The 27,123-nt window shown below is 54.7% G+C and overlaps 1 long non-coding RNA gene across 4 annotated transcripts in view; it reads left to right on the top strand.

Moving 5' to 3' along the window:
* Positions 1-27,123, top strand: part of LOC311585655 — a 62,266-nt gene that overhangs the window by 25,772 nt on the left and 9,371 nt on the right. The window contains exons 2-4 of one of the 4 annotated variants that reach the window (XR_014775293.1): positions 25,425-25,508; positions 25,696-25,801; positions 26,270-26,382. This is a non-coding gene — a long non-coding RNA (uncharacterized lncRNA). Of the gene's footprint in view, positions 1-25,038; positions 25,509-25,692; positions 25,802-26,269; positions 26,383-27,123 lie in introns of those variants that run through there. The other 3 variants (XR_014775294.1, XR_014775295.1, XR_014775292.1) reach the window with 3 other exon arrangements.

The raw sequence follows: 27,123 nt of genomic DNA, 5'->3' as shown, positions 1-27,123 counted from the left end.
CAGAGATGGAGCCTCCCCCAGTAGTCTCTGGGGGGGGGGCCCTCGGCCTCTGTGAATGGGGAGCTGCAATGGTGTAGACTGAGAAGCAAGCCGTGAAATCTGGGTGCACGCGGAGCCACAGAGCAAGGGCTGGGTGCGTGCGGAGGGGCCTTTGATGGGCTCTTGGGCTGCGTAATTAACTGTAACCGAAATATTATTTGATCTTTTATGTGGAAAATCAAATTGTGTTGTGTCAGACGGGCATAAATACACCATGGTTTGCGCTGCCGGGGCCCCTCCCCACCGGCGCCCCCCTCCCCCTGCCCCTCAGCCATGGAAACAGAATTCTTGCCTTCTAAACTCGCCTTTGTCTGGCCCTGAAAGGCTGTATTGTCCAGGGGAAGAGCAGGCAGGGTTGGGGCCCAGAATGGGGCTGCAGAGGGGGTCCAGCCCCCAGACAGGGCTGCTGGGGGCTTTAGCTTCTGCAGCTTCTTTCCCTGGCCTGGGCAACCTTGGGCAAAGAGCCCCCGTTTTCTCCTGGGTCCTGAGACCGTAGGCTCTGTCCTCCTTGCAGAAAGTTTTTATGGACCAGCTTGCTCAGCAGGTGACCTGGGCACAGGTCACCCCTCCCTGGAAGCAAGGGAAAGGAGAGCAAGGTGGGGGGACAGAGGAAGGGAGGGCAGAGCCAAGATCTGGAAAGGCGGGTGGGGCTCAAGTTACATCAGGGCCACTTAGCAGTTTGATAGCCTCTCTGGGCCTCAGTTTCCCCACACATAGGGTAAATCCTCCTGCCTCAGCCTTGCCAGGGCTCTATCTTGTCTGGCTTTTAGTGAAACATTGTGTTTTGTTCTGGAGGTGGATGCAGAGCTCACCGCATGCTGAAACCCCCCCCCCCCCCCCCGCCATGTCCTCCTAAGCATGTCTGTATTCTCAGCTCTCAGGTGCCGTCCTCTGATCTCAGAGGTCTCGGGGTCTGGAACAGCACCAGGCACAGAATGAACAGCCTGGGTGGGGGTGGGGTTGCGGGGGTGGGGGAGGTGGGGGAGGTGGGGGAGGTGGGGGAGGTGGGGGAGGTGGGGGTGGAAGCTGCATTTGCACCCAGCACACAGTTCCACCAAGGCCCAGGCTCTTCTACAACCCCAAGACAGATGTCTTATCCCCCTACAGGAAAAACTGGGCCGGGGCTGGAGGAATCTGAGATGGCCTAGTGAAAACACCGTGAGCTGGAGCTGGGCCAAACCAAACATCCTGGAATTAAAAAAATAAACATGGGAGAAAGAGAGAGAGGGAGGGAGCCAGGAGAAGGAGAGGGTGGTTGTCTGAACCTGTAATTCTCAGATTTGAGTGGCAGAGGGACCTTCTGCAACTTTCTTCTGGGTGTGCCAGGCTTATAGGCCTCGAAGGGAAACTGAGGCCAGCAGCGGCCACCTTCGAGAGCCCCAGAAGGAAGCTCACACCAAACCCTGGAAGCTCAGCATCAACCGTGGAAGCAGGTGTGGTGAGGACTGCAGGCACCCAGCACCTTCCTGGTGCTTCTAGGAGGTTCCGGATTTCTCTCTGCACAGAACACCCCCTAAGCGTGTGCGATGACTCCATAGCACTGAGGTGGGGATTTGGATTTTATGTGTCTGTGGAATTCTTCTAAAAGTTTGTTTGGTGGGGGAGAGGGGGGCTGGAGAGATGCTTCAGCAGGTCAGAGCTCCTGCAGAAGACCTGTGCCCAGCACCCACACGGCAGCTCACATCGCTCAGTAATCCCGTTCCAAGGGGTCCCACGCCCTCTTCTGGCCTTTGTAGGCTCCAGGAATGAGCATAGTGCACACACGTACTTACAGGCAAAGCACTCATAAAGTAAAATAAGTAAATCTAAAGGTAACTTTTAAAAATTAAAATGAAAGTTCATTTTGGGTCCGGCGAGATGGCTCAACTACCACCAAGCTTGACGACCTGAGTTTAATCCCTGGGGTCTGCATGGTGGAAGGTGAGAACCAACTCCCAAAAGTTGTTTTCTGATCTCCACATGTAGTCTGTGAAACGTGTGATCCTGTGAGCACGCCAACGCAGAAACACGTACACCAGGTTCCTTGGGCTGGAGAGATGGGTCAAAGGTTAAGAGCACCCACAATTCTCCATAACTCCAGTTCCAGGGGAGCTAATGTCCCCTCTCGGACCTCTACAGATACCAGGCATGCATGCGGTACACAGCCACACACGCATGCCAGACACACACACACACACACACACACACACACACACACACACACACACACGCATGCACGCATGCACGTACGCACAGAGAGAGAGAGAGAGAGACAGACAGACAGACAGACAGACACACACACACACACACACACACACACACACACAACTTTGAGTTCTAAAGGAAACTGAGTAATTTCCAGCCCCCTAAGAGCACTGGCCTCTGGGGTTCCTGAGAGAGGTAGATGAGTCAGCAGTACAGAGGGAAACTGAGGAACGAAGAGAAAGCTGAGGTTCCTGTGGATCGGACCCCTCAGGGATGCAGGGGTTGACGTCTACACGGCTCAGAGTATGCTGGGGTTCTGAGTCCCCAGAGAACTTACCAGAGCAAAGGACCCCACGCGGACCCTGTGTCAGCCTGCGCCTTCCTGTAGTCAGTTGGTGTCTGTGGGGCCCCCAGCACCCACAGATCAGCTTCCCACTGTCCCCGAGAAGCCAGCTCCAGGGGAACAGACACCTGCTTTTGTCTCTCTGCAGTGCCTGCCCCAGACCCCCTCCTCAAAGGTCCTTGCAACACCTTGGGGTGGGGGCCCTGCTCACCCCTGTTACTGCCCCCCGCCCCCGGCAAGCAGCGCTTCGGCCCTCCCCAGGGCGTGCTCCCGTCTGAGGCAGGAGAGGCAGTGCGCACACCTTTGAGCTGTCTGTCTGGGGCAGGTAGAGGTGAGGCCGCCTGGCCTGCTGCAGATGCACAGCCTCCGGGGTCTTAGGTTGGCCCTGGTGTCTTTAATGTTTCTCTGCAGATGGCCGGCCCCTTCTGAGATCTCTTGGTCAGGGCGGGGTGACTGAGCTCATTGCTGGAAAACACACGCATGCTTGTGTACATCCCAGCGGTCCATAGCAGCAACCTCGCTGCTCTTCACCTTGTCTTTTGAGGCAGGGTCTCACTGAGCTCCCGCGTTTAGCCAGACTGTCTCACAGTGAGCTGTAGGGAGCCTCCTGTCTCCACTGTGCACGGTGTGTGTGTGTGTGTGTGTGTGTGTGTGTGTGTGTGTGTGTGTGTCTGTCTCTGTGTGTCTCTGTGTGTGTATCTGTGTCTCTGTGTGTGTATGTCTGTATCTGTGTGTGTCTCTGTGTGTATATCTCTGTGTGTCTGTCTCTGCGTGTGTCTCTGTGTGTGTCTGTGTGTGTGTGTCTGTGTGTGTGTTTCTGTGTGTCTGTCTCTGTGTATGTCTCTGTGTGTGTCTATGTCTGTGTGTGTCTTTCTCTGTGTGTCTGTGTCTGTGTGTCTTTCTCTGTGTGTGTCTGTGTGTCTTTCTGTGTGTGTCTGTGTGTTTCTGTGTGTATGTGTGTCTGAGTGTGTGCCTATGTGTGTCTGTGGGTGTCTGTGAGTGTGTGTGTCTGTGTCTGTTTGTATCTCTGTGTGTGTGTGTGTGTGTGTGTGTGTGTATGTATGTATCTGTGTGTGTCTGTGTCTGTGTGTATCTGTGTGTGTGTGTGTGTGTTCCATGTGAGTGCTGGGAATCTGATCTCAGTTTCCCATGTTTGTGCGGCAGGCAGTTCTATGTCAGAGCTGTTTCTCCAGCCCCTGTCTCGGTTTCTCTAGTTCCTTTTCTACTCACAGCTGGAAATGCTGGATTCCCAAAGCCTGCCAAAGATGTGCCTCAACATAGTTGCTCATTCCTCCCCCCCGCCTCAGATAAATGCCCTTGTTTCTAAAATAAGGATGTTAATTTAGGGGTGACCTCTCAGAGGTACAGATGGGGGAGAAATCAAGGCAGCACACAAAGCTGAGGGTTCTAGAAAAGCTGTTGGAGTCACCAACATGACCCAGAGCAACGCAGTGACTTGCCCAAGGCCACACAGCAAATGAACGAGAGAGACAGGGCCCAGACTAAGGTTTCTAAACTCCAAGTCTGAGCTTTCCCCGCAGAGCTGGCTAGGACTTGGAGATGTGAGGACGAAGTCGGGGGCCTTCCCGCTGACGTACATCCTCGGAGACGCTTCTGCACGCGTGGGCACCACCTTACCTGCATTCAGTGACAAGCTTAGAAGGCTGCTCTGGAGTGACCATCCCACCCACCTCTGCTCCCACAAGGCGACACACCTCAGCTGTGTTCCTCAGACTGGTCCCTTTCTCTAAGGACTGCCACAACAGAGGAGACACTGGAGGTGGCCAGGGGACACTTACCCTTCGTCCTCACAGCCTAGAGGGTGTGGAGGAGGACAGACTTGCCTCGGTGGAACAATGGATGCTCTCAATGCCTGACGAATCCAGTAGAGTTGTCCTGCAAGGGGAGAGTGCGCGGTCTCAGGAGGCATAGAACGGACATGGGGGTGTAGGGGTGCGGGGGGTGCAGAGAAAGTCCACCCTGGAGGCGAGGTGCCCATGGTGTCTTCTTTAACACAAACACATCCAGTGCATCCTCAGGCTTAATAAGAGCATCTTCAGCAGTACCATAGGTATGTGGTTTCCTCCCGGGCCTCGGCCTCACTACACTTTTCTTTCTCACGTATTATTATTTTACACACTGCCCCAGCCGTCTGCGCCGCAAACTCTCCTGTAACTTATCTTAAAACAGTGGCACCCAGAAATCTACTGTTTGAACGGAGTTCAGAGGGGCAGCTGCCCTGGGTGGAGTGACCTTGGGCCCGAGTGCAGCTTTCTTCTCTGCAGGAGAGCGAAGTAAGGCAGCCCCTTTGCTGCCCTGATGAGCTAGGCAATCACAGGGACCCGCCTGGGCTCGGAGTGGAGGATGAAGGCTCAGATTCCTAACCGTGATGGAGAGGCGCACATGGGATCAACTGCAGAAGTTTACTGTCGGTCTCGCGAGCACATCACACACCCCACTTCTGGACTGCTGCCTGGCCAACGTTAGGTAGTTGATGAATGCTTGCTGAGAGAAAAAAATGGGTAAATGAATTAAAAAAGAGGCAGAGATAGAATCAAAGACACAAAAGTGCAGGCAGGGGAGGAGGGCTCTGTACAAATGTACAGAGAGGAAGAAGGAGGCACCGCTGGGCAAGCTGGTTAGAGCCTGGCAGGGGCAGCTGCCGTTCAGCCCGTCAAAGGCCAAGAGGCCTAGAGGCTTGGAACAGCCTATGGTACATACTTCAGGCTGTGTGTGTTTGTAGCCTGTGGCTGGGGCTCAAGATCAAGGCCAGTGGGTGTTTTGTCCAGCAGGGGCCCAGCGAGCAGCCAGCAGAGGCCTGTCCTATGTGGCGACGGTGGGGACAGGCTGCCTCCCCAAGCAGCAATTTCCCCAGGGTCACAGCAGCCACAAGTAAGAATAAGGAGAAAGAGGAATGTGGGTGACATTTGTCTAAAGAGGAAAAATGTGGAGTTTTGAGTCAAACTGAAAGACTTATTGGGATCAGGGCAGGATGAGGTCTCACTGTGGAGGACAAAGTGTGGGTGCTGAGGGAGGGAGGTGATTGCTCAGGCCACACCGCAGCTGTCTGCCTGGTCCAGCCGTCCTCCTCACTCCTCCCCCCATCAATCCAGAGTGGAATGCAGCTCCCCGCTAACAGGGCATCCCTGCCCCGGGAGAGGGGATGGCGGGCAAAGTTCCGGGGCCTGGCCAATGCTGTTTGCCCAGTTGTTGGCCTGGCCAATGCTGTTTGCCCAGTTGTTGGCCTGGCCAATGCTGTTTGCCCAGTTGTTGGCCTGTCCCTTTTGCGCATTTGCTACACAGTCTTCGCTCTGACCCCTTCCTCAAGCTGTCGCTCAAGGGGCTAAAAGGGACCTTGGAGGTAACTGCATAAACAGTGGCTGCCCTGCCCACCAGGTCTTCTGGTCCTCAGTCGGCTCTTCCTGCATGGCTGGCCTCATGCAAGGCTTCATGGCCAGAGGGCAGAGGCAGCTGAGACCTCTGCCTTCAGACACCCGCTCCCCCTCCTATCCCCCTCCCCCCTTCTTTTTCCCCCGCTGCAGACCCTCATCTGTGTCCCTGAGTTGTTAGAAAGATGTGCACGTGGCAATGAGGGAAGAGTCTCTAAAATGGGCGCCATGCCTCCCGCCTCCCCTCATAGGCCACCTTATCCTTCCTGTGGCCTCTGGGCTCCTCCCCAGCCCTTCCCCAGAGCCACCTGTGAGGCCTTCAGACTCTCCAACCCAATCTGACCCCGTCCTCTGCCTCCTCCTAAGCCCTGCTGCCTCTTCCCAACAGAGGCCACCCGTCCACCCTACACTTGTGGCCTCAGGGGCCTTCGCGGACACTGTTGTCACCCACACAGACCATTTTCCACACACGCTGAAGACACCTGAAGACTGGGTGATGGGAGACACAGGGGTCCAGGCCTTAACCGCTACCCAGCCCCACAAGCCTCTCCAAGCCTTGGTGGGTCTCACAGCTGAACCCCCGAACAGCCCAGCCGTGCCCACCGTCAGTCCCGCCAGCCCCCACTCTCAGTTGCTGCCCATGGGGCCCATGTGCAGATCACTCTCCCCCTAACCCTCAAGGCCAAACTTTATCTTCAGTTTGCAGACTGTTCGAACCTTCTTGCTCTCAGGTGACTCTGCCTCCCTCACTGTATTGAACGTCCTCCTCTCTTGTTTGCGCCTCGGCATCCACTGTAGTAGGTTTCAGTGTATCGGGAAGCTGGGTGTGCATCCATTCCACTTTGACAGGACGCTGTGCCCTAAGCCAGGGTGCTGAAGTCCCAGTGGTCTGAAGCAGGCGTGAGCTGCCATCTTGGAATTGGGACATTACGGTGTTAGGTTTGGGAAACTTAATTACCTTACCTCAGGGCAGTCGCCAGGGCCCACGATGGACAGTGAGTCTTATCTGATGATACGGTGGGTGCAGTACCACAAAGTCAGACGTGGGGCTGAAAGGAAACAAAGCCACACCACATCCGACCGTGTATCTATGGGTGGGAAAATGGGGGTGGGGCGGGACTGCACCCCAGCTTTAAGAGGCATGGGATCAAGAGAGGGAGCGTCAATGGCTGACTTCTTTGAGATTCTGTTTCTCAGGGGAGACTGAGGTTCAGTGTGGGCTGCAGGGGTCCAGAGTCCCAAAGCATTCAGCTCCAAGGGCCTGAGGGGCCCATAGCGTCCTGACAGTCTCTGCTCGTGCGTTTGTCTCGGTTGTGTGGTCCTGGCATGCTGACTGGGTGTCCCACCCAGAACTTCTGTTTTGAAGAAAAGCCAGGCCCCCTGCCCCCCAGCACATGTTCCTCAGAGAGCATCCACGGGAGGCCTACCTGGAGCCTGCTCCCTGCACCACGGCTGGGCGCTGTACCACCTCCCGCCCCTGCCCAGCACTGCCACTGTGGCTTTACAGGACACAAGCCTAATGGTGAGCCTGCTCTGTGGGCTGGACTCCCAGGGACAGCCTGAAGTCTGATGGGAAGTCCTGCACCTGGGCCTTCCTTAATGCCAGTTTACTGTCAAACACACACGGACACACGCACGGTCAGAGCACACGGGCAGCCAGGACAGGCAGCGTGGTGCCGCCGCACACGCCACAGAATGCTTCGAAGGGACTGTCGCTCACACGCTTTGTAAAGGGGCCTCGTCTGTTGCAGGAGGTTGTGCTAAGCCACCGCCTATGCTTTGGTTAACAGCTGTTCATACTTCTGAGGCTCCAAGGAGGGACGTCGAGTGCTCAGCCTCACGTGACACCAGGCGCATCATAGCTTAAGTGATTGTAGCTGTTCGGTGCTCAGTCCGGGCAACTGTGCAGCAATCTTGGCTCTTCCTTTCCTGTTGCTGTTCGTTCTTCACAGCCTGAAGTTGCCACTCTCACACACGTGAAAAAGAGTCGTGTGCACGTGCGTGCATGCGTGTCTGTGTGTGTGCGTGTGTGCGCACGTGTGTTAACAAGACTCTTGTTTTTTAGATGCTTTAAAACATCTTCAATTATCAGGTTGCTTTCAACTTCGTTCCATGTGGAGTAATACCCGGGTGAACATTCTAGAAATTAAACAAGGAGCCACTTGCTCCTCACACTTCTGATACCAACCGTACAGCTAACAGTCTGGGGAAGCTGTGTCTGTGTACCGTCCTCAGAGACCAACGCTGGGGTCTTCTCCCGGAGGTTTCAAGAGGAACCACCGGTCAAACAGGGCTCACGACTCTGTCCACAGCGTGCCGTCTCCTCCTTCAGCCTACTACACCCTAACTGGGAGCAAGCCACTTCTCTGTCTAAAATCTATTTCCTCTTCTTGTAAACTACCAATATTGGATTACATCAGGAATGCTAAATAATCCACTTTGTGACTGATGGGTAACGTCTGCCTAGAGGGCTGTGGGGATTACCTAGGCTGGCAGGAAGTTCTTTGGTTGATTAATAATGTCTGCCAAGGGTGTGGGAAGTGGGTTAGTGGCACCTTAGCTGTTTCAGGATCAGATGCTCTTAAGGATGACTGAAACTCTGAAGTGGCATGACATTTCCCCTGATCCTTTGCTCCCCAGAGATGTCTAGATTTGGGAGAAAGCTTCACCGAGCTTGCCAAGCCCCCCGCCCTGGTCTGCCTCATTTCAAATACATTAAGAGTCAGATGCCATCCAGTTTTCACTACATCTCCTTCACCCTGCAGGGAGGGACTGGGGATTTCCTGTGACTTCAGCATTCTGTTCAGTCTTTATCTTTCCAGGTTCACGCGTTTCTAATTGTTATGAGTACCATAACAAAATTAATAGTTCTGTGGTTGGTTTATTACATTTAGTGAAATTATGTGCATGTGGTGTTTGCCAGGGGAGACGCAGCAGACTCCTTAATCATGTAAAGATGATAATTTAGTTGTTACACTTGTTGAAATGATGGGATTAATTTTTTTTTTAAAGTTTGCAAACTGGAGGAGGATGTGAAACACTAATTCAGTTAGACAAGCACGTCTACAACCGACGGATCCTTTCAGCCAAACCTGGTGATGGAGACACCATGGGTCAAGGCAAAGAGCCTGCCCAGGAAGTGCAGACGATCCCAGAGCTGGGAGCAGGGCGGTGCTGTGAGCTGTGTGACTTCAGAGAGACTCATTTCCCTCTCTGGTCTTCCCTTGTCAGATGGAAGCAGATGAGTGTTTCTCAGATCATGTCTTGCCCTACCTAGGCTTCAGAGAGTCCCACGGGGATGAAGGGGAGGCGGGCAGGTGAGGGCTCCCGGAGTGTGCTGGTGTTAGCTTGGAGGAGCAAGTCTGGATTCTCTGTTGGGGAATCCTAATTTTACCTTGAGCATTTCTCTTCGTTCCTTGTCACGTTACCCAGAGTTCCAGAGCAGATCGCCTGTTATGGGATTGGCTAATGAAATCAGCAGATGACCTCGGTTGGCTCTAAGGACCCGTTAGGTATAGTCACATGGCCCAGGTCTGGCCAATCAGAGCTGATTAACAGGCTCCTTGCATCTTGCCCAGAACTTTCTAGAATGAGGCATCCTGTTTCCTTTGTGATGGCTTAGGCAGGAGAGAGAGTGGACACTAAGATGATGTGGGTCCATCTGGGCCCTGACTTCAGAGGAGCCACAGAAAAGAAGCAAGGTGGGCCAGCCACAATGCGTACCCCCCTTCCCCCCCCCTCCCCGAGGCCTCCATGGCTGCGGCTGGCTCCGGCTGGCTCCGGCTGGCTCCGGCTGGCTCCGGCTTTAGTTTCAAGTTGAGTTTCTTCTCAGCTTGTGGCGTGTGATCTGCTGTGATCTGAAGGTGTCCCCGTGTGTGGCTCGGGAGATGCTCCGGGGCGGATGCTGTGTACCGTGTTCGACCCACAGTACCCAAGTGAAAAAGCAAGATGGGCAAGACGTGTGAGCCTGTAACCTCAGTGCTGGGGAAGCAGGCGTAGGAAGATCCAGGGGCTACTGGCCAGCTCTTCTGAGTCCCTGGGCACCAGCTTGGGGGAGAGGCCTGTCCCCCAAAATAAGATGGGGTCGGGGATTTGCCTCAACAGGTAACGGCACTTGCTTCCAAGCCTGAGACCCACATGAGAAAACTCACTCCTGCAAACGGTCCTCTGACCTACACACACACATACATACATACATACATACATACATACATACATGAGACTGAAGGCATGGGTCATCCCCTAAGAGCACTGGCTGATCTTCCAAAGGACCAGAGTTCACTCCCTAGCACCCGCATGGGGGGGGGGGGGAGCTGCAAATCCGGCGCCCAGAATTTGGTGACCTAATCTCACCTTCATCTAGATACCCACACAGAGATGCAAGAAAATGAAGTAAATCCTGTAAATTAACTAATTAAAAATAAGGTGGAGAGTAACTGGGAAGACATGGATGCCAAGTGCTGGCCTCTTTAAACACCACCACACACTTATACTGTACACGTAGACCTGCACACTTACACAAACACACACACACACACACACACTTGCACATATGCAATATAAGGGGGAAAATGTCCATATGATGAACTTCCATGAGACAGCCTGAGGGAGGCCATCATGCTTGCATGAAGTCACCAGTGTGAGGCCCAGTGGTTTTTTGGAAAGAGGAAGAGATACTCAAGCTAGCAAGCTCACTCTCTCTCTCTCCACAGGGTGCTCCGCAATATCAGCACACAGCTCGGGGGTCCTCAGCTGTGCCTCTGGGTCGCAGATTTCAGCTCTGAATAAACTTACCCCTATTAGGAATAACGTATTCATACGCAGCCCCGAGTGTTTTGTGACAACAGCTGTGAGCACGCCCAGGCGCCTGCCTCCCCACCAGGAGCTTACCCACACCCACCTATTTTACACTTTGGAGCTCTACTCTAGAATTCTGTTCGAGCCCAGGGCTCCTGAGAATCTTCCTGGGACACTTCCAGCTATGGTGTTCTAGGTGGTAAAAAGGGCGTGTGCACACTTGTGTGGTCAGTCCTGACACACTCAGAAGGGCCATTCCAAGTGGGTCTTGGAGGATCCGTAGGATTTTACAGAGAGACGGAGCAAGCAGATGAGGTTTTAGACAGAAGCAGAGGTGTGCAGAGATGCTGTGGGCAAGCAGAGAGGCCCACAGGGCAGAGCTTTCTTTCAACATCAGCACCAAGAGTTAGAGCATAAAGGTCACATGGGTTCTGGGTAACCAAGCTGTATCCTTGAGCAGGAGAGCAGGGCTGTCTGCCTGAACAGTTTGGGTAGAGGGGTTCTTCACTCTGGGCGGCTGTGCTGAGAATGTCTGCCTTTCCGCTAGGGAGAATAGATACTCAACATCCGGGGGGGCGGGGACCCCTAACATCGGGGGGGGGGCAGCCCTTCCTTAGAGCCTGCATTCCAAAGTCCACTGCCCACCATTCCCAGCTCTGGAATCTGAGCTCCGAGCTGAGGAGGAGCCTGGGAGGAGGCTACAGGACGAGGAAGGGCTTCCCCAGCCTAGCCGCATGTAATTGGATTTGATTTACAGCTGTTGCTCTAGTTCCCAGGGGAAACCAAGCCTTTCCCACCACGCTGGGGACTTGGAATGAAAAAAACAGGACAGACCGAGGAGACTTCTCACAAGTCCCGAGCTGCCATTCCCTGCCCCTTGAGTCCGTGCACATTTTGGGGGGCTGTGCTGTGTGAGACCCTTCCGTGTCTATACTGACCGGCTGTGGGTGGGAGCAGTGCTCCTGGCTGGAGAGCGCAGAGGCTTGAACAGCGCACGTACTGTGAGCAGGCACAGGCTGGCTGTTTCACATGTGCAGCCACATGCAGTTCCCCTGAAAAGACTGTGATGTGGAGACGTCAGCTGAGGGAGAAGGAAGCCCACAGAGGTGGAGTCACCTGCTTCAGGCCTCGGCTGGGAAGTGGGGGGGGGGGGCAACCTGCCTACCAAAGCTGGACTCTGGATGTGTGTGGAGGCTCTGCTGTAGGCTGTAGGCTATAGGCTGTAGGCTGTAGGTTATAGGATGTAGCTGTAGGTGGTAGGCTGTAGGCTGTAAGCTATAGGCTATAGGCTATAGGTGGTAGGCGGTAAGCAGTAGGTGGTAGGCAGTAGGCTATAGGCTGTAGGTGGTAGGCTGTAAGCAGTAGGCGGTAGGCAGTAGGCTGTAGGCTGTAGGCTGTAGGCTATAGGCTGTAGGCTGTAGGTTATAGGATGTAGCTGTAGGTTGTAGGCTGTAGGCAGGAAAGAGAAAGAGGGAAGAGATGAGATGGTGAGGGCAGGCAAGTGGGGGAGTCAGAAGCAGCCTTCTTGCAGAGGCTGGGGACCATGGACACGCACCCCAAAACTGCTCTCTAGAGAGGATGGAGGCTGCCAAGGGATGAAGAATGAAGGTGAGCAGCATGTGATGGTGACAATGTGTGTTGGAGACGGGGGTCATGACGTCACCTTCAGAACACTTGCGACGCCTAACTTTCCCATCTGGCCCACCTCCTAATGGTTTCACTGCCTGCAACAGTGCCCCAGCCTTCAACACATGGTCTTTGGGGACATTTAGATTTGGACTCACCATGACTACAGGGCCACCTAGATGTGGGGGATGACAGAGAGCAGGCCACCAGGCTCTTCGGGAGCAGGGGTATCATGCTACGCCTTGAAGGAATGCAGGGCTGGGTGTGTCCTGGGTGTGGCCCTATCCTCAGAACTGCTGTATTCCCTCCTGGGCTCAGCAAAGGGCCTCACAGGGCCCACAGGCCCTTCCCCAGAGTTACGAAGAAGGCAGGCAGCTGCTTGAGGTTGAGAAACTCTTCACTGGAGTATTTAGCTTATTTTTTATTTTTAAGGAGCCCATGGTTGAGGAGTTTGAACTTTTCAAGAGATTTTCAGAATTTTTAGATAGACTTGGGAATTAGAATTTTTTTTTTTTTTTGAGACAGGGTTTCTCGGTGTAGCCTTGACTGTCCTGGACTGGCTTTGTAGACTAGGCTGGCCTCGAACTCACAGTGATCCACCTACCTCTGCCTCCTGACTGCTGGGATTAAAGGCGTGCGCCACCACCACCCGGCTAGACTTGGGAATTCGAAAGAGACTTTTGGATATTTAAAAGATACTAAAGTTTTGGAGTGCTTGAATTTTTAAAAACTGTGGGAATTTTAATGTTATGTTTTATATCGTAATATTAATTTGAGCTCTTGGGGGAATGAGCAAGAAAGAAAAGGTTATAGTTTAACAGTGATGTGCTTGTGGGTCAAGTTGACAAAGGGTCGGTTACGTTGGCTAGTTTTATTGTCCATTTGACACCAGCTAGAGTCATCTGGGAATGGGTGTGCTCGAACACGCACACCACTCCCCACCCCCATGATGCAATGTGTCCAGGCACAGCACCCGAGTCTTCTTCCAGGCCCTACACACAGCCATGATCCTTGACACCTGGAACTTAACACTGCCCCTCCCCCGCCTCTCTCCGGCCTCTCTCCAGAAAACTCCTCATGGGTCTACAAACCCAGTCTTGGCATGCCATCCCCAAGACGGCCTTCCAAGATCACCCTTCACCCATCAGACTTCATCTGTGTGTTTGCTTATCTCCTGGTCAGTCTATGGCAGCCACCTGGGTAGCCACATTCCATAGCAGGAGGTTAGCAAATGAACCCTGTAGGTTGTGCCTTGAGCCCCCTGTGCTGGGGATGATGCCCTCCACGTGACTCATAGGGCCAATAAGGACTGCAATGGCTGACACCTGCTGCTTCCTGTGGGTTCTGAGCTGATAGTATTGGAATGGGTAGATAAGGGAGGTGTAACACCAGGACCCTCCTGGGATGTGGCTGTGGGTACCGCCCTCAACGCTGGTGAGTGCAGTGGCCAGGATTCATGGCAGAATTTGTTTGAAGCCATGCTTTGACATCACGGACTGCAGCGTTCCTCCTCCTCCTCTTCCTCCTCCTCCTCTTCCTCCTCCTCCTCCTCCTCTTCCTCTTCCTCCTCCTCCTCTTCCTCCTCCTCCTCCTCCTCTTCCTCTTCCTCCTCCTTTTCTTCCTCCTCTCCCTCCTCCTCCTCCTCTTCTTCTTCCTCCTCCTCCTCTGATAAAGGAGTCACAGCAAACAGTAAATATCTTAAAAGAGATTTATTGAAGGGATGAATCCAGAGTGGCTGCCTCTGCTCCCAGGAGGACACAGCAGAGAACTGGGCAGACACAGCCTTTATATAGGGTTCCTAAGGGGGCGGGGCTTTCTGGAACAGGGATTTCCACAGTGTGGATGGGAAGCACAGGGATTTGTGGGTCTTGTCCAGACTTCCCATTACAAATTAGCATAATCTGGGATGCGCCCTACTGAGGGGCTGGAGATGGCAGTTACAGGGGTCGGGGTTGGCTGGGCTGCTGGAGCTTTCTCAGGCAGACGTTGGGCCAATTTTCTGCCCTGATGGGTAATAAAGTTTACAGTGTGTCCAAAATTTACAAACCGTCCACTGTGAAGGCAGTAGGCTGAAGCAGGAAAGGTGTTCATTTGAACAGTTCCCATGGGGGCGGCAGCAGGCTTTCCGAGGCAGGAAGGGGGTCCAGTTCTCATTGTGCAGTTGGCTGAGTCAGGAAAGGTCACCATGGACAGCTCCCGCTGCTCCTGCTGCTGCTCCCGCTGCTGCTGCTGCTCCCGCTGCCGCCGCTGCCGCCACCACCACCACCACCACCGCCGCCGCTGCTGCCATTTTTTCTCCCTTTCTCCACAGTCCCAGGGCAGGAAGGAGGGACTGACTGTCCTAAATGGGGGGGGGGGGGGCGGAGAGGCTGCTCAAGGGCTGCATAGATCTTGGGGTGGTGATAGTGTTAGGCACTCTGGGCTGAAGGACCTGCTCCCCACAGCTTGGGGAAGGTATTCTGTCATGGGGTGGTGGTGGTGGTAGTGTTAGGCATGGAGAAATCCCTAAATGAGAGAGGGGGGGTGGGAGAGAGAGAGAGAGAGAGAGAGAGAGAGAGAGAGAGAGAGAGAATGTGAGAGTGTGTGAGTAAAATGTAAGAGTATGTGTGAAAGAGAGTGTGTGTGAGTGTGTGTGGGTGGGAGAGAGTATGTGTGAGTGAAGTACGCGAGTGTGTGTGAAAGAGTGTGAGAAAGAGTGTGTGAGTGTGTGTGTGAGAGAGTGTGAGTGTGTGACAGTGTGTGAATGTGTGTGTGCCTCAGTGTCCTCAGTGGCAGCAGCAGAGGCCCCAGTCTGGTTGATGGTGACTGTAGCCTGGATCGGGTCCAGTCACTGGTGCCCTTTGGTCTGGCCGCTGCCCTCCAGGGGCAGAATCCCAACAGTAAGACTTATGTGGAGGGGTAGAAACCTTAGAGGCACATGGACGGCCACAGCTTGTCACCCTTCCCAGGATATGAGTGAAGAGCTTGGCATTGTGTCAGGGTCACCCTGGGCTCTTGGGATGTTGGTGATGATGATGGTATAGATCATGATGATGATGATGATGGTGATGATGATGGTAGTGATAGTGATGGGGGTGTTGATGGATGTGTGGGGGTGCTGATGGTGGTATGGTGGTGTTAATGGGGATGTAGAGGTGTTGATGGTGGTGTGGGGGTGTTGACGGTGGTGTGGGGGTGCTAACGGTGGTGTGGGGGTGTTGATGGGGATGTGGGGTGTTGATGGTGGTGATGAGGATAGTGGTGAGGGTTTTTTCAGTGTTAGGAACGGAACTTGACACTTAATGTCTGTTAGATGAGCGTTCTCTTGCAAAACCACACCCAGCCAATGATGACACCTTCTGAGACTCGGGTGACATCTCCTGTATGATTGTGGAACACTGAGTTTTGATTAAATAGCTGTGAGACTTCCAGCTAGGAAGCCAAAGGCACAGCATGCATTCTACGGAGGTCCTGAGCGATAGTTCTGGGCCCCAAGCCCTGGGGACCGTAAGGCATACAGCGTAGCCCAACCTACTCCAGGAGTGTCTGAGGAAACCTGGTGGGGCCTGGCCGCTGCCTCCAGAGGTGAGCCAGGCGCACGGTGTTTCTGCCAACACTGGTGATTTATGCCCCTGCCCTGAGGGCTGTGATGTTTGTTCTTGCTCAGCATGGAGGCCAGGAGGGCATCTCGAAGAAGGTGTTTAATGAAGTGAGTAAAAGTGAGGTGCACAGCAGGACGACCAGAGGCTGGGAGCCGGGCCAAGGGCGTGTCCTCAGCTGGGATGCCTGACTGCCTGGTGCCCCGTGGCTGTGGCTTCAGCTGCCTGTGGAGGAAGCAGCTGGGCCTGGAAGGACAAGCAGACAAGTTCTCCTTCCCTCCCTCCCCCTCAGGAGTGGCGAGGGGGAGGCCAGGCTGCTCCGCCTGGGGTTCAAACCCCTTCTCCACCCTTTCACCTTTGTGCCTTGCCACTCAAATCTCCATTTCTTTCTCTGTAACCTGGGATGCAGAGGGAACTGCAGGAGAAAGGCAGATTTGGGGTGGGGTGGGGATGGCCTTGGCACAGATAGCCTGTTGATAAGTGGAGGACACCCCCCAACCCCCACTCCTAGTGAGTTAGCCTTGAGAGCCGCCATGTGCCCTGTCCTGAGACTTCAGGATTACCTGCCAGTTATTCTTAAAAAAAAAAAAAAGAGGCTGTTGGGCTGTGTACAGCCCCGCCCTCCAACAGAGAGAACGGCATGCTCGAAGACCTGCAGGTTGGTGGGCTCCTGGGTCTGGTTGGGAGACTATGACATTTTGTGGCTAGCAGGACAGAGGGGCAGGGTACAGGCAGAGGCAGGGAAACCCAAGGCAAGAAGTGTAGGCTTTGTGTCTTACTTTTGTCAGTTCTTGACCTGTGACAAACACATGGCTACATGCACGTGCAAACACACACACACACACACACACACACACACACACACACACACACACACACACGTGCCCACACAGCACACACACAGCCTCCAGCAGCTTTGACTTTTAGGGTCTGTCCCACCCACCCCAGGGCTGTGTTGTGTCCGATGTGACTTCAGAGCCGGCGGTTGGAAGGTGGTAAGCATTGATCTGATTGACATGCAAGGCTCACCTGGCCTCTCCTGTTCATATCTGCACATGGCCTGCCAGACCAGGCACTTATAGTGCCTGTGGGCATCTGGCATGGAGGAGCCAAAAGAGGTTCATTCACTGCCCTGAGGCTGCACAGCCGGGCAGTGAGACCACAAGGAAACCGTAGCCACTGCTGTGCCTGCTGCACTGCGCAGGTCCAGCAAGAGGGAGCGTGGACCTCTCCCACTCGGCCTAGACCTACCTCCTCAGCTGCCCCAGAGGGTCTTCCTGCCTTGTAGGCTCCCGTGGGGTACAGGGAAGAGGGACAAAGGTACAAAGGGACCTGAACTCTGGCTCCGCCATGCCACTTCCTGGGTGTCACCTTGGCGGCAGCCTCTTCAGGGTCTGCTTGTTCACCTGACTGACTTTGTGAAACCTGCTGCATTTTCTGCCTTGTCGTCTTACTTTGGGCCAGTCTTCAGGGACCTTTGAGCCACCAGGGAGACACGCATGCTTACCTCAGCTATTGTCCTAACCAGGAGGGACATCTGTGGAATGCAGGCCAGAGGCTGGGACCCAGGGACATGGCAGTGAGGACACACAAATGACTCGAGAAGCTTAGCTTTTCTCTCTCCCTCGCCCCCACCTCCCCCAGCCAAAGGCAAGTCAAGAAATTTAACAGTGGCAAGTGGTCCTTTCACCCTGGGACCCAGGGGACACCCCCGCTATAAAGAGAGCTTCCTTTGCCCCTAGAATGAGGAGTGGGCGCCCTGTTGTTAGAGGCACATAAACAAATTTGAGACATCTCCATACAGGGCTTGCCCGCCCTGCTGCTGGGTATTTATGAGTGTGGGCTGGGAGTTGGCCAGGCCGCCCTCCCTCAGCACTGCCCTGAGCTCAGTGGCTCGGAGCCTCCCTCCCAGCCTCTGTCATCACTCTGGCTTCTCAAACCTGTTCTCAAAAACCTGTGGTTTTTCCAGGCAATCCCATCCTAGCGGCAAGAGAGGCCTCAGTCCCGCCTGCCTCCCTGTGGGGGCCAACTGCTGTTTGTGAAGTTGTTGTCCTGGGTTGCCAGGGCGATGCTGAGCCACACCCCATATACCAAGTCCACTCACTTCCCACCTTGAAGTTAAGTTGGGCTTTTCTTTTGTTTTGTTTTGGCAGCCACTGTGCCTCTCTCTCCCTGAGGGGTGGTTCCCATGTGTGGGAAACCCAACTAGGTGTTTGCAACTTCTCTGGCCTCAGTGGATTCCTCGTCCTCCCCTTTGGCTCCAGCCTTCCGTGTAGGACTTATGAAAACCTAGGCTCTGTCTGGGCTGAGTTCGAATCCTGCCCCGTGGTAGCACTCATCCGGGCCACTTCTTCTGAGGAGTCGTCCTGTCATCTGTGCTGCCCTGTGGCTTCTAGTCCCCGCCTGCCCATTGCTTCTCTCAGCCCCCTCTTGACCCTTGTTTCTGACACAAAAGTCATATAGCTGAGGCCCTGGTGGAACTTTGCCTCCTCCTGGGCCCCACAGGACCCGGAGTCCACAGTTGCTCCTCAATGGGCCAGAGCAGGTCGCAGAGACCTGCATAGGCAGGCGGGATGCACACGGTACCAACCTGCCACGAGCTTCAGGTAGGTCGCATGCTTCTTAACCCTAGCTTCAGTTTCCCAAGCAAAGCTGGGCTTGGGCCAAGCCTGCGGTCCGAGACAACTCCTTGTTTCCTGTTTCCTTGTGACTCCGGTGGAGTGAACTCACAGGTGGAACCAGACAGCCACACCTAGCTGAGCACCTCACAATGTGCCTGGGAGGTAGGGGCAGAGCTAGGAAAAGGCAGGGAGAGGGGCAGAGAGGTAATCTCAGGAGTTGGCAGGGGCCTGCCCCTGCCCCATCTGGAGCGCCAGAACCTTGTGGAAAAACACAAGTTGTGTTTCACACTCTCTTCCTTCCTAGGAGAGGATGAGGGAACAGGGGAAGGGGCTGAGGCTGAGGCTCCAGGAGCTCAGCGACAGTCAGGCGGAGACACGAGCAGCCTCTTTGTTTATAACAAGAGGGGCGCTGACTTCACAGCCAAGGTATTTTGGGAGAAACTGTGTTTCCCACATCTGGATGGGAGCAGGGCCCAGCTGTTGTGCCATCTCTGCGTTCACACTGTCGTCACACGTGAGGGAGGTGGTGCTATGGGGCTGGCACTGTCTGATCTCTTCCCTTCTGCTGTTCCTGTGTCCCCAGGCACAGGCAGTGGAGCCATGGGGGCTGAGGTCCAAGGACTTGGGGTCCCACAGTGAGCTTCATTCCTCCACTGCTAGGTTCTTGTCGGCCTGTGCAGGCAACGTGTTACAGGCAGAGAGGGTGCAATGAGGTCCCACGCTCAGGCTTCAGTCACTCGGTGGGGGTGGTGTCTTCTTTCTCCACACCCCCAAGCCTGCAAACTGGGAAGCTGGAAACCCCTAGGGCCCTTCCTGAACGCTATCCTGTGTTTTCTCTGGTGTGCATGCTTGTGGCTCAGATGCATACCCATGGCTAGGTGGGCACAGCCGTTTCCATGCCACGATCCTCATAAGCATGGCTTCCCAAGCGGTGTGCTCAGCGATGGCCTATTGCAGCCGCTGGGCCTTAACCCTGGGGAAACTCCAGCTCCCCGGGGCCTCTCAAGCCTTGCTCGCATGTATCCTGCCCATGGCAGGTGAAGGGCTTCATCATGTCCATTTCCTCCGAAGTGGGGAGACTGAGGCAGAGGGCTTACGCAGCTTGATCCTAACTTTGACCCTCGGGTCAGGAGATGCCCTGGCCGTGGTCGTCCCGGTGTCATTTTTTTTTTTAAAACCTAAAGTGGTACGAGTTCACTAACAAAATGAAAAGACCCCAGCTTTAGCAACAGGACCCTGACACCCCAACATCCAGCCTCAGCCTCAAGGGCAGGACCCGACCCCCAGGTTAGAAGCAACAGTGATGTTTGTAAGGTGGAAGCCACCCTTGAGAATCTTCAGAACATGTTTGGTTGGGCTGCTGTTGTGTGCTGCGTTTCCAAGCTCCCCCCCCCTGCCCCGCCCCTACCCCTCCCACCTCCCCCCCCCCCCAAGCCCAGGATTAAAAGCCCTTGCTATAACTGAATGTGGTTTGGGTTAGAGTCCTAACCACTTAATTCATATGCTGATGGTGTCTGCAGTGGGGCCTTTGGGGGGTGAGGTGGTGTCAAAGGGGTCCTGAGAGTGGGGACCCATGATGGGTAGTGGCATACAAGACCAGGAACAAGAGCCACGAGCCAAGCAAGCAGCCCAGTCTTGGGTATCTTGTTGTGGTGACAGACAACAGACCAGGACAGTGCAGAATTCTGTTCTCAGACAAGTAGTTAAGTGTCCTGGTGAGGGTGTGTCCAGACAGGTCCAGAGAAGGGAAGAGGGACCAGTCCCGACTGTGCGTGGCGCCATAGTCTACTGGCCTTATCTGGAATAAAAGAACCAAAAGGAGAGAGGCTGCCATTCTCACCCCAACTAAACCTGCACCCCTCTCCCTCTCCCTCCCTTCCCTGTCTCCCCTCTCTCTCCCTCTCCCTCTCCTTATTCCTCCCCCTCTCTCTCCCTCTCCCTTTCCTTCTCCCCCTCTCCCTTTCCCTCCCCTCTCCTCTCCCCATCTCCCCCCCCATCTTCTTCATAACTGCTTTGAACTGAAACCTGAGCCAACAGAATCTCGAAGTTGTTCACTTTAGGTATTTTGGCCCAGTGACAAAAGGTCCAGTTGAGCTGTCTTCTGCAGTGACCGGGTCCAGAGATGTTTGCTGGCTTGTCTGAAGCCACACAGGAGACACAGCTCCTGCCGTGGGGCCAAGCGAGAGCAGCTCAGAGAAGGCTGAGCTGTCTGGAAGCTTCACTCTGGGATCTGGGGGGTGTCCTTGTCCCTCCAACAAGTCTGGCCCTGCCTGGTTGTGGAAGGAGCCTGGGACAAGCTCACAGACACAGTCCCATGTGTCCCCAGGGGCAGCTCTTCAGTGATGGTAATTCCCCTGTTAAAGTTGAGGGGCCTGAGGCTCAGAGAGACAAAAGCTAGGAGGCTCCTGAGGGTACCCGGCGAGCACAGGACAGGACTGGGGTCTGAACCTGAGTAAGCTCTGGATGTGGTAGGAGGGACACAGCTTCCTGGGCCATAGTGTAGAGGACACAGTCCCATCGGTGGCTCTGGTTCCCTCCCCATCTCAGTACCGACTACCCATTCACTGTTTCTTCTGGTTCCTAGGGCAGAAGTGCCTGCATGGCTCTCGATGAAACGCAGCAGTTTTGGCTCCGAGGGAAATGTCCTGTACCCCTCTGTGCCCCCGGTCTGCACCTCCCTGGGCTGAGACAGGAGCTTGCTTCCTGCCTTCAGCAGTCAGCCATTCACTCTCTGCGACCCGACAGCCCAGTCTTCTCAAGGCGAGGCGGCTAAAGGTCTTGGGAATTTTTGTAAAACTCTTAAACCTGGCTGCAAGCCAGAGAGAAAGGGCCCTGAGTGGCTGATGCTGTCTGTGAGAAGATAGAATCCCACATTCCTGCTGCAGGCTGTCCCAGGGTGGGGGGCGGGCGGGGAGGGGGTGCAGACGGGCCTCTGGCCTGTACGGCAAGCAGCAGAGGCGCCTGAGCATGAGGACCAGCCGCTTGGCTTTGGTTGGCTGGTACCCCTGACTGCCCCAGCAGAGCCACAGCAGGAAACACGTCAGAGTTGTGTGACCTGGCCCCGGGGTCACACGGTTAGGAAGGTGCTTCACCGCCGTCCTTTCCTGCTCATCCAGGTCCGCAGAGCTAGACAGAGGCAGTTGTCCACGAAGACAGGAACATTTGTACACACGCCATATATGTGAGCACACCCTTCCTCAATGACAGAATGCACATGGAGACACACACGCTGGGCCCAGCACACACGCATGCACAAATGTCTAGGCACTCCTGTGTGGGCACATGTGCGCACAAACACACACCATGTATACCTGCATGCGCAAACACACACTTTCAGGACCTGAAGTTACAGCTTTCACCTGGCCATCTGGAGCAGGTCCAGGGTCCTGTCCATCAGACTCCGGGAGGCCCAGTTTCCCCCTCTCGCCCTCTCTCCCTTCTCTCGTTCCTCTTTCCAGATGTTGGCTACAGCTATGGCCAACTGGCCAGATGTTCTCAGCACCACAGGCTCCTCAGGAACAGGAAGGCTGGGAGGGCTGAGACAGCCCTTAGACGTCCGTGCAACACCATCCAGCCCCAGGTTGAGAGGACTATCACCGATGAGGTCACAGGGTCACCAGGCTGTCCTTGCAGTAGAGTGTGAGCAAGCTGTGTCAGACTGGAGACTGGCTTTTGCATTTTGGACCCTGGGCTTCCCTGTCTGTGCGTCTGGCGACAGGGCCAGCCTCACCAGGTGGGCATGGCACCATGGTGCTTAGAATCAAAGGAAACTGACTGACTGTTCCCCCGAGTGCCCACGGGGCATGGAGCCCAAGGTCATGGCGAACACCTAGGCTAGGGCTGGGTTGGCTCCTCACGCAGTGAAGCAACTCCATCTACTGCAGCAGACACACAAGGGGATAGAGAGACACCTGCTGTCATCTTGTTAGCTGCTCTGGACTGACTTCTCCTCCTCCTCCTCCTCCTCCTCTTCCTCCTCCTCCCTCACCCCCCTCCTTCCCCACCCTCTCCTCCTCCTTCTTCCAAAGTCCCCGCCTCAACACTTACTCTTTTCTCGCCCTGGGTCCAACTGTCTCACTTGCTTGAGATTTCTAAAGCTGTAGGTCAAGGGCACAGACACCAGAGCCTCGGGAATGGCTTGTAGGCTTAGGAGACCAGGCTCCCAGTGAGGCAGGTGGTGGGTGTTTCATAAGCCTGGTGATCTTTTATTGTTTGTTTGTTTGTTTTTTCAGACAGGTTCTCTCTCTGTGTAGCCTTGGCTGTCCTAGACTCACTTTGTAGACCAGGCTGGCCTCGAACTCACAGAGACCCCCTGCCTCTGCCTCCTGAGTGCTGGGATTAAAGGCGTGCGCCACCACAGCCCAGCTAAACTGGGTTATCTTGACCTCAATGTCTGATCTCTCCCAGGCTCTGTTTCCTCACCTTGAGATGACAGATGGCCTGTGAGACTTCAGTGAGGGACCACATGGGTTGGTGGTCCAGGTAGCACCGAGCCACAGAGGCCCCTTCCCAAAAAGCAAGAGGAAGTTGAGGCGAGCGAGCTGCCGACAACCTAGTCTGCAAGATGTGCGCCACGCCCAGCGCCTTTGCAGGCATGCGTCTACTGGCCTATCTGAATTTTTCTGCAGTCAGAAATCCCTATAACTTGTCCTGTCAGACAAAGACCTATAAAAAGCTCACCCACGCTGTTATTTTAAGCGATGTCATCACTACATCTCTGCCTGGGGGTCTCTGCGGGAACAGGCCTGGTTCCCACGGCCAGGGGCTTCCAAGGGTTAGGGGGAGACAGAGGGCCACAATGGCCCTCAGAGGTGGGGGCTGCATTTTCACTCTTCGAGGGGCATCCCCACCCTCTTTTGCTCCCAGGACCTCTCGGGAAGCCACGTGGGACTGCATCCTCCCAAGGTCACGAGGCAAGGTGTGCGGCTCTGAAGCCTTGGGCCACCTTTTTTAACTCACCTGCTGCCTTCTTCTCTCAGCAGGCGCCCCTCCCCCCACCTCCTTGTTGCATCCACTTTTCTATTCCCACTCTTTACCAGGCCTTTCTCCTGAGCTCCTCCTGCCTCGCCTGCCTGTCCTGTGATCTCTGCTCTCATCTTCCCGGTCTCTGTCAAAGCCCATTGGAGGACGCCCAGTCTCCTGCCGTGCCCTTGAACTACAGTTACCCATCTTCAACCCTGCAGGAAGGGCACTGCCCCATGCAGAGTCCAGGGCAGCGTATGGGGTGTGTGGGCACCTTAGTGGGGTAGATTGGTTTAGTTCTAACAGAGACATTCCCTGTGCACCCCCTCCTTCCTGCTGTTACATACGTGTGCACACATGCACACACTGTAAACAATTCTGTATGTACGTGTATGCATGTGATGTGTGTGCTCATGTGTGTACATATGTGTGTGCATGTGTGTATGTATGTATGTATGCATGTGTGTATGTATGCATGTGTATTCATGTATGTACGCCTGTGCTGATATGTGTGGAGGTCAGTGGGCAGCCTTAGGTGTCTGCCCTCACCTTTCACCTTATTTGATCCATGTCTCTCTCTTTTTTTTTCTTTTTCTTTCTTTTCTTTTTTTTGGTTTTTCGAGACAGGGTTTCTCTGTGTAGCCTTGGCTGTCCTGGACTCACTTTGTAGACCAGGCTGGCCTCGAACTCACAGCGATCCGCCTACCTCTGCCTCCCGAGTGCTGGGATTATTGATCCATGTCTCTTATGTGCTGTGTGGTCTCCAGGCGAGCTGGCCAGAGAACTTCTAGCGACCCTCCTGTCTCCGCCTCCCATGACTGGGCAGGCGCCTTGGGCTGGCAAACCCTTGCTCTATTGTGTTGGGCCCTGTGGGTTTTCACGATTGCACGAAAAGCTCAACCTCCACTGGGATGCCCCTCTGCTCTGCCCCCCCCGCCCCCCACCCCCCCGCGGCGATCTGCCACCAGGCTAGCCCAGCACAAAGCGGTTTCACACACAGGTGGTCCTCTACAGGTCTTGCCAGTCTGAGAGGAGCTCCTAACCTCTTTCCCTCCGGCCTTCCTGTTGCCTGGAGAGGTTCTGGGCCTGGGTCTCACATAGCTGTGACCTAAGAACTGTACCAGAAGGGGGCCATTTTGCCGCCTGTGCCTCAGTTTCCCGATCTGACAGCAGAGACCCCATCCCTCCTTTGTGAGGCAACTGCAGAACAACCCCAGCGTTGCCTGTCTGTCGCGGTCGCGGTCACTGCCACTTAGCCACGGGAAGGTGCTGCCAACAGCAGGCTGCAAAGTTCCCGTGAACCCAGGGCTATGGTGCAAGCTGCCAGCCGGGCCCAGGCCCCCAGCTCTGGAGACCCCGGAGCCAGGCTGCTTCTCGGGGAAATGAGGCCCGGTGGCCCCTGACCCCAGCCTGCAAGAGGCTAACCCCCTCCCTGGCCCCTCGGCTGTGAGGCTGCCCGCCCCGACCATTCATGGGTTTGTATTATAAGATGACTGCCGTCGCCATGGTAACATGAAAGGAGCCGATCTCATTACTGAGGCCCGGACACATTATTTTCTCCAAGGAATTTCTTCTTTTCATTATTTCCCTCCAAAGGTCAGCTGTCCTCTCAGGCGGGGCGGGGGCGGCGGGGGTGTCCACGAAAGGTGAGCCGATTCGGGGCCCAATTCCCCCGGTGGAATTTACAAGCATTTTGCCTTCTCCTCCCCGCTCTAACGCCAGCTCAGAGAATTTCTTCAAGCCAGCCTTTCTCTTTAACCCCTGCGGCTCCGGCAGGCAGACAGCAGCCCAGCTGTCCCTGCTGGGCTCCGGAGTTCCCTCCAGGGTCTGGGATTTTTTTTTTTTCTTTCTTTCTCTTGCTTGTGGTTCTCTGATGCCATCCAAGAATTCGGGGATGCTGAGGTCTCAGCTGACTTACCCTGGAGGATTGCCGACGTCTTTCCTATTGGGAAAAACACCCCATTAGAAGGTAACTATATGATAGGGTGGGGGTGGGGTAGGGATGGGAGGGGGTCCATATTCATGTCTGGAATGCAGGGTGTGAAGCAATTCAGAGCCTGACAGAGCTGCCAACGGTCGGTCCCTCACTCAGGCTGTGTGCCCTTAGGCCAGTCACTTCCTGTCTCTGAGCTCACTTTGCCCTTCTGTTAAAGCAGCTTCGTGTTGGTGTGTACCCAGGGAATGAACAGCAACCACGAGCAGGGTCTGGCTGGCACCTAGGAGCAGTAAATACCGAGGACTGACTGATTATCGTCTTTTTTGGTGTGTTTCTATCCGTTTCTCTCTGTGTGTCAGCTGTCTGTAACTGTGAAACAAACAGCCCCAAGACTTGAGACTCATAACCGCAAAGCAGTGATAAGTAGGCATTGGCTTGAGTGGTTTCTGCAGATGGAGGCCTCTGTCTCTCTGTCTCCAGCGGGTCCTGAGGTGGCTGCAGCCGCACTGGAGAGGGAGACAGAGGCTGCGACGGTTAATCTGATGTCCGGCTGCGCAAATCGAGTGTATCACGTGTCCGTCCAGTGTTACTCTGTGTCAGACAGGCATCGGTTCTTCCTCATGGGACATCCCGGGAGCCTGGGGAGAGCCAGAGGAGGGCTACTGGGCATGGCTCCAGGGCAAGAGGGGGTCAGGGTGGACCCTGTTCTGCAGAGGTGGAAATGGATCCTCTGAACCTCAACTTGCCCCACTGGCTTCCCACAAGGCTCCAGATTCTTCCTCCTTCTGCCCTAGCTGCTGATGAACCCAGTCACTCAGAGTCTCTACTCCGGGACACTGGAGAGCTAGAGCCGCGAGCTCCCAGGCTCTCCATGGGATGAAAGCTGGAGCATCCAGCAAAGATGAAGGTGTGTGGCTGTGACGGCGTTGTGGTTTTCTCGGCAGTTGGAAGACTGTCTCCATCACATAGCATCAGATGGCTGCAGGGACCAAGTCAGTCTCTTTCTCTCTCTCTCTCTCAAAAACAAAAACAGCAACAACAACAAAAAAAAAACAACCCCACAAAACAAAACATGTGTCTGTACCTTCCACCTCCCATGAGTGATGCTGGGACCAAGTTTACAGGTTTCTGGCCCTGACTCAGCGCCCATGAAGAACAGGGTCACCATGACTCAGCCAGTCTGTAGGGATGGGGTCAGCCCAAGTTCTTTGGAACTGTGGATAGAGAGATCTTCTGGGTCTCAGAGGAAGGGCTGCGCTGGGCTGATCCACATCTCAGGGACCAAGAGCGAGTTTGGGCTGAGGGCTGAGGTATGGGCAGCTTGTCGGTGGCTTGCTGTTTGGCTCAGTTTGATTCCTGGTTCTCGACTAACCAAAAGAGACAGGGGTTGGGGCTCAAGCCTGTGGGAATGCAGGTAAGAATGCAGACACATATTCTGGAGACTTTAAAGGTTCCAGCTTAGAGGGATGAGGCCTAAGGGATCAGCGGTGTTTTAGATTTATTTGTTTTTATTTTGTGTATGGGCATTTTGCCTGGTTCCCCTGGAGCCCAGTAGAGTAGCAAGTGCTTTCAGACACTGAGCCACGTCTCCAGCCCCTGCTATCTTAATTTTAAACGTGTACCTTCCCATCACAGAGGTACTGCTGCA

This window comes from Acomys minous, assembly GCF_964271855.1.
Source record: "Acomys minous genome assembly, chromosome: 16".
Taxonomy (NCBI): domain Eukaryota; kingdom Metazoa; phylum Chordata; class Mammalia; order Rodentia; family Muridae; genus Acomys; species Acomys minous.
This window is presented reverse-complemented; position numbering and strand designations above follow the sequence as displayed.